Source organism: Sciurus carolinensis, chromosome 6 (genome assembly GCF_902686445.1).
Source record: "Sciurus carolinensis chromosome 6, mSciCar1.2, whole genome shotgun sequence".
In the NCBI taxonomy this organism is placed as follows: Eukaryota; Metazoa; Chordata; class Mammalia; order Rodentia; family Sciuridae; genus Sciurus; species Sciurus carolinensis.
In genome coordinates this window covers 8,609,134-8,616,609 of record NC_062218.1, presented here as the reverse complement: position 1 = coordinate 8,616,609, position 7,476 = coordinate 8,609,134, and positions in this window count along the sequence as shown.

The window sequence follows — 7,476 nt, the reverse complement described above, 5'->3', positions numbered from 1 at the left end:
AACAATTTATTCATAACTGAGCAATGAACCATGAGAAGAGACACCCACCGCAGGGGAGGGGAGCCTTCTGTACAGGAACAGGGCCATGCCCATGTCTTCAGAGCCTGCTCCCCGCAGCCAGCCCAGCTTCCGTCCCAGGAGGCTGGGATCCAAAGGTGGGAGAGGTGTGATCGAGGGCTAGGTGTGCTGTCTTGGTTTTGAGGTAGCCTCAGATCTCACTTGCCACTGTCCCCAGCTGTGTGACGTTGGGCAAGTTACTCAACCTCTCTTCTGCAAAATGGGTGACAGTGCTCTGGACGTGCATGCACTACTGGGAGAACTGAGGGAAGGTGAGTGAGATATTTCAAACGCTCCTTGGCACAAAAGACTTGTGAGGAGTCACCCATTCCCCCTGTGGTGACACTCGTGTGTGGCTAGCAACGGCACCTCGACGAGGCCATTGCCGTGGCTTGGTCTGGTGGCCTCTTCACCTACATAGATGGAGGTGGTTACCTGGTGCGGCCAGATGGCAGACTGGAAGGGTCGCAGCTGGCCTCTATCAGGGAGGACGTGTGGAGCTTCAGGGCTCTTGGATTCTTCTGGAAGCTCACTTTGTCTCAGGTGATTTTCTCTTCCTCATCCTGTGCCAGCAACAATGTCCCCCAGGAAGGCTCCAGGCCTCTGGGATGCTCGGCTGGTCCCTTTGCCAAGTGGGATTTTGCATCTCTCGCAGTCTGCCCGGCAGGAGGGTCCAGGGGATGCATTTCCTTAGAGGAGCCGACTTTGTCTCTAAAGTTGTGCTTTGGGTTTTGGTACTAGAGGTGCTTTACCACTGAACTACATCCCCAGTCCTTTTTATCCACAGGGCCTAAGTTGCCCAGGCTGACCTTGACCTGCAATCCACCCCCCTCAGCCCCCGAGTTGCTGGGAAGACAGGCATGCACCACCATACCCGGTGACTAAATTTTATGCAGAGGTTCTTTGCTTTTCAAACTTTTTATCTTAAAGATTTTATTTTTCATCACAAAGTTTCCTAGCTCTTACTATAAAATATTCTTTTTAAATTAAAAGGTTTTTCAAATTTCAATTTTTAGACAATGACAAATTTGAGGAGTTGCAAGAACAGCATAAGAATTTCCCAACTCAGTGGTAGAGGGCTTGCCTAGCATGTGCGAGGCCTGGGTTTAGTCCCAGCACCACAACAAATATCCTCATAGTCCCGTCACTCAGACACAAATGCTAACATTCATCTTGCCATATTTAGCCACACCATCCCTCCCTCTCTCTCCCTCTCTCTCCCCCTCCCTCCATGTGTGTGTGTGTGTGTGTGTGTGTGTGTGTGTGTGTAAGAGAGAGAGAGAGAGAGAGAGAGAGAGAGAGAGAGAGAGATTTTCCCTAAGCTCTGGTTGCTTCCAGTGGAGAATGACATTCTTGCAAGGGTCTTAGCCTGGGAATCCACAGATGACCCGTGGGGATCCATGAACACACAGAGATTATACAACAACCTTGTGTGTTTATGCTTTTGCAAGCGAGGAGAACCACTACTTCTCTCAAATTCACAAGAGGCCTGGGATCCGAATCTGAACATTTGCTCTATTGAGCCAGCCTTCCTTTTATTCCAAAATCCACTCGTGCTTTCCTTACCTGACAAAGGTTGGGAGTGGAAGGGGTGGTTGGCCGAGGAAGATGGGCCGTTCTCTTTTTAACACCTTTATTAGACAGTGCAGCACCACAGAACTGAACACCTAATTTCTGAACTGTGTACGGTTCAGTGGTTTCCAGAGTATCCAGACTCCAGCATGTCACCACAGCCGACTGTAGCACATGTCTGTCACTCGTGAGATGGAACGCACACCCCACTCACCCTCAGCTTCCACCCCAGCCCTAAGCAGCAGCTAACCTACTTGCCGTCTTCTCACTTGCTTATTCTAGATGATTCATAAAAATGGAACCGTGTGATATGTGCTTCCTTCCTTCTTTCGAGTAGCTTGGTGTTTTTAAGGCCCGCCCATGCTGCAGCGTACATCAGCACTTACTCTTTATCACGAACCTTCCATGTGTGGCTGCGAGCTTGGCTCATCCACTGAACCTTCCATGGACATTTGGGTTATTTATACCTTTTGACTTCTGTGAATAATGCTGTTGTGAGCACTCGTGTGTAAGTTTTTGTTGAAACACCTGTTTTCCATTTGGGCGTGCAGACTTGGATGCAGAATCCCTGGACCACACGGCACCTCTCTGCTCCCCTCTCTGCTGATTCCACCACAAAAGCCCCCCTTATTCCCAGCAGCAAGTGGGGGTTCAGCTTCTCACCTTCCGCCTCCCCTTATTGCTTTCTGTTTGGCTTGGTTTGTTCTTTGTTGGTTTTTATTATAGCCACTGTAGTGGGTGTGCAGTGGTATGTTGTGGTTTTGATTTGCATTTCTTTAATGGCTGATAATGCTGAGTATCTTTTCATGTGCTTATTGGCCATTTGCATATTATCATTGGAAAAAATGTCTATCCAAGTCCTTTGCCCATTTTTTAGTGGAATTGTTGGTCTTACTGTTGAATTCTGTATATTCTGAATATTAGACTCTTGTCAGGTATACGCCTTACAGGTACCTTCTCCCATTCCAAGAGTCGCCTCCTCCCTTCCTCCTAGATTCCCGCCCGCCCCCCTTTCTCTCGCTCCCAGAACTGGGGACTAAACCCAGAGGTTCATGCATGCTAGGCAAGCACTCTGCCTCTGAGTTACTATCCCCCAGCCCTTCTTATTTTATTTTGAAGCGGGGTCTTGCTAAAATGCCCGATTGGCCTCTCCCTTGGGATCCTCCTGCCCAGGCCTCCTGGGTCTCTAGATGACAGGTGTGTGCCACTCATCTCTTTTCACTTTTTTCATGGTTTCTTTTGATGAAAGTAAGTTTTAATTGGGATAAAATCCAATTTATCTATCTTTCGTATTTTTTTGTTTGAGCTTTAGGAGTTTTATCTCGGACATCATTGAAAATCTGACATTACAAAGTTATACATTTTGATGTTTGATCAATTTAACTTAAGTTCCATTGTCTGAGATGTGGGACACCTAAAATACTTACCTTGAACAACAAATATAGCATTTATGGTAACTCTTGTGATAAATACTGTGTTTTTAGAACTCTTCTTTTAAGAAAAACAAGTGAATGATTAGAGTATTTGAAAAAATATATAATGTCATGAAAAATATATAAGGGACATATAAGCTCTAGATTATGATTTCTAACTTATTTCAATGCACCTGTGTAAATTTCACTGAAATAGTCACAGAATTAAAAATTTAAAACTTAATGCGTTAAGATAATTTTGGGGGGCGGGGTGAGGTGGCCCATGCCTGTAATTCCATTGGCTCAGGAGGCTCAGACAGGAGAATCACAAGTTCAAAGGCCAGCCTCAGCATCTCAGAGGGGCCCTGTCTCAAAATAAAAAATAAAATAATTAAAAAGGACTGGGGATGTGACGCAGTAGTTAAGAACCCCTGGGTTCACTCCCCAGCACCAAAAAAAAAAAAAAAAAAGAGAGAAAGAAAGAAAGAAAGTCAAATGTCTTTTTCTTTTTTCCTTTTCTCTTTGCAGCTATGCACCATTTATTCTTTTGTTGCTGCTGCCGCTGTTTCCCCAGGACTGGGGATTGATCCCGGGGCGTTGTACCTGTGCCATGACCGAGTCCCTTCCTTTTTACATTGCTCGGGGCCTCACTACGTGCTCAGGCTGGCCTGGAACTTGCCATCCTCAAGCCTCAGCCTCCCAAATTGCTGGGATCACAGGCGTCACTGCACCTGGCCCAACACAATTGGTTGAAAAAAAAAATCCTCCCACTTCATGGTCTTGACACTCTTGTTGAAGTCCAGCTGGCCACGGACACACAGGTTTATTTCTGGACGCTCAGTCCTGTCACACTGGGCTGTGTGTCTAGCTGAGGCCGGCCCCATGCGGTCCTCGTGACATCCAGTGTAGTATGCTTCCAAATCAGGAAGGCGACTCCTGCTCCGTTCCTCTTTTTAAAGGTTGTTTTGGCTTTTCTGGAAAGTCCTTCACTTTTTTATTTTTATTTTTTGCTGCTGGGGTGGAGCCTGGGGTGCTTTACCGCTGAGCCCCGTCTCCCACCCTTTGTATATTTCATTTTAAGACAGGGTTCACCGAGTTGTGTCAGGCCTCACTAAATTGCTGAGACTGGCCTTGAACTTGTGCTCCTCCTGCTTTAGCCTCCGAGTCACTGGGATTACCGGGCGGGGGCCACCACACCTGGCCCCTTCGATCTTCATGCATAGCAAATGCTGGGCTTCATCCGAGTAGCGAGTGTGTGGTGGTCGGTTAGCTTTCTTCGTACCTTGTTTCATTGGTTTTGTTCAGTTTCCCTACTTTTCAGATCGCTTTATTGACACTCTGTCCGGATTGTGCTCCTCAGTTTAGAGATGTAAAAGTATTAAGATAGGTCGGTAGCTAAAAAAAGAGAGAGAGAAAAGGATTCACAAAGTGCCTCTGGACTATGAAACAGAAACAGGCAGAAACGCAGGTGGGCTGGGGACACTGTGGCCCCAAGTGCTCGCTTGGCTGAGCCAGTAACGAGCAGCAGGGAGCCACAGAGGCACCTGTGGCCCAGACTCCAGTTATGCAAAGTAATCTGAGTCTGCACACCCCAGAGGTCCCAGAAAACCAGCGCCCCGAGGTTTGCCACCCCGGGAACTTGCCCTCCCACCTCCTTTGGCCCTGGGCACCGTGCTTTCTGTAGACACTGGGGCATTGGCTGAAGGGGGCCCACCTCCAAGGGGGTCATGATGAGCGTCTCTCAACACACACCACACCTGGAAGTGGTCACCTGGGCAAGAGTGGGCATGGACCTAGTTCTCAGGGGTGGGCAACGTCCAGAAGGTTAAAGGGGAGCTGGGCTTCTCTTTTCTTCTACGAGTCAGGGGTGATTTGCCGGAAGCTAGCATTTGTTGCAGTGAAGGCTACTGGGAAGTAGTAGCAGAAGATGCGCATCAGCAGGGTCCTGAGACACCCAGCGCAGCCTCCTTCCTGCCTCCCCGCCTCAGACACCAGGTGCTTCTACCCTGGCAGAGAACTCCAGGGACGTGTGTGGAAGAACTTTGCCCAGGGAAATCCAGACAAGACTCAGGGTTCAAGGCTTTTCTGGGGCATGAGTCACAAGGACACATTCCGCTTAGCAATCAGCCACAGCAACTGAAGCTCAGGACTCCAGCAAAGAGACGTGGGTCCCGATGTTTGTACAAACTGTCCCGGCACAAACAGCTCTGTGCTCTGGGTGTCTCGGGTATGGTCCATTGCTCTGGGTGCACACAACACGGTCATCAATCACAGATGGGACAGGCCCCCGAGAGCCACATTCCCAAGGGCTGACAAAGTTGGACATCATCCAGGTTTCCCTGGAGGCCAGCCAGAAGCAGGCGATCCAAGCTGCTCACATTTTGACATTGTCTACTTGGTCAGCGCACAGTGACAGATGCATCTGGATCCTTGGAGATTGGACAGTCCTAGGAAACTCCTGGCCCTTGGATATCACTGGTACAGTGAAATGGGAGAGCAATCCAATAAAAGCACCCACAAAGGCCTCTACTCTGTGTTCTTAAGAAAATCACGTCACCCCTCCAAGTCTACTGGCTCATGTGCTGGAGGCAAGGGATGTTTGTGAAATCGCTATGTTGGTGACATGCCAAATAATGTCTTTCTCTTCCTTTTGCATTTGTCCAGTACTTGTCTTTCTTGCTCTGGCCCCTCACGTCCAAGTGGATCTGGACAGTCATAATCTCCACTGATTATGATCCGGGAGTCAGACCAAACCCCTCTGGCCACGGGTCATCGTTTTTAGAGGCTTCAGGTCTGCTAAACTTACCCTACTTGGCATTTCCTATTTGAACAAAAAACTCTATTGCTTCTTGGACAAATCTGTAAATTCGATTTGCTTCATTTATTGGCCATACATCATAATATCAAAACAATTCTTCCTTAACTGGTAAGGGCCTGTTCACTCAGCACATAATGACTGAGCACTTCCAATAACAATGATGATTATTGTCATCAAATGTTTACTGGATGCACACTGCATGGCAGCGTGGACAGAGAGGGATGAGGGAGACCAGCGGCTTAGGCAGATGCAACTCATGGGGATTTCCATCCGTACAAGGAGGGCAGCCACCTGTCCTGTGTGCCTGGGACTGAGGGGTTTCTGGGTGTAGTACTTCCAGTGTTGAGACTAATCCTGGAAAATCTGGACAAGCTGGTGACTCTACTCAGCAACCAACCACCGGCCATCCTGCCACCAAGACAGTCACTGAAACACCCATCTCATGGCAACTTCTTCATTTGCATTGTTATCGGTGTGCGGAGGGGAAGTACAGACAGCTCCACCAAAGTCGCTGCCTCTGGTGGTCCCAGAACCCCTGTGACCCACGCTGCCTTGTGGGGCCACTAGAGCCTGGAACCATGAGGCCTATTGATGCTGGAGCCAGAGCTTCATCCTGTCAAAGGGGGGTGGTAATTACTGCCACTGTGGACACTGCCCGGACTCCTCGGGTCCCACCAAATCATCCTCCACACCCAGAAGTGGAGACACCTCTGGTCCAGTCCCAGGAGGACACTGAAATGGTGTCTCCAAGAACACATGTCTTTCCCAGAACCTCAGGACATGACTTCTTTGGAAATACGGTTATTCAACCAGGTTAAAGTTACACTGGAGTTGACGGACCTTGATCCCTTACGGCGAGTGTCCGCAGAGGCAGACAGGCGGAGAGGAGCCCCCAGGACGACAGAAGCACAGACGCAGCAGGGAGCACACCCAGAAGCTAATGATGGCCCGCGACCTCCTGGAGCCAGAAGCAGCCAGGAGACACCGTCTGGAGGCGTCGGAGAGCGTGGCCCTGCCAACACCTTGGTTTTGAACTCCTGGCTTCCAGACTGTGAAAGCACATTTCTGTCATTTTAAGCCTCCCGTTGATGGCACTTTGTTATGACAGCTCCAGGAATCTCATTTAGCTCTAGGAAGCCGACAGTGCTGCTCCAATGACTGGCAGGCTATCGGGAACCAAGCTCTCCTGCCTGGGCGTGAAGAGTCCCCGCCGCCCCAGAGCCCTGCAGGGGCAGGTGTGGGCACAGCCCCACCTCACATCTGCTCTGCACCCCACCTCAACTCTCTGCACCTCCTGCCCTGTGCACTTCGTAGTTTTAAAATTTTTTTCCATAAAAGAATTTGTGGGTTTTATAATGAGAAGGAAAAAGTTTAAATGAGCAAACAGATTCTCTTTTGGCAAAATATACACTCGTTTCCTATTTCTGCTCCGAGTCTGGCTCAACCATAGAGCACACATAACGATGCTGTTGTCCAACCAATTCATTCTGTCTCGAATTACCTCCCTCTTTCAGATGAGCTGTTTGGGCTGGGCACAGTGGCACATGCCTGAAATCCCAGGAGGCTGAGGCAGGAGGTTTGCAAGTTGGAGGCTGACCTGGGCAACTTAGCAAGAAC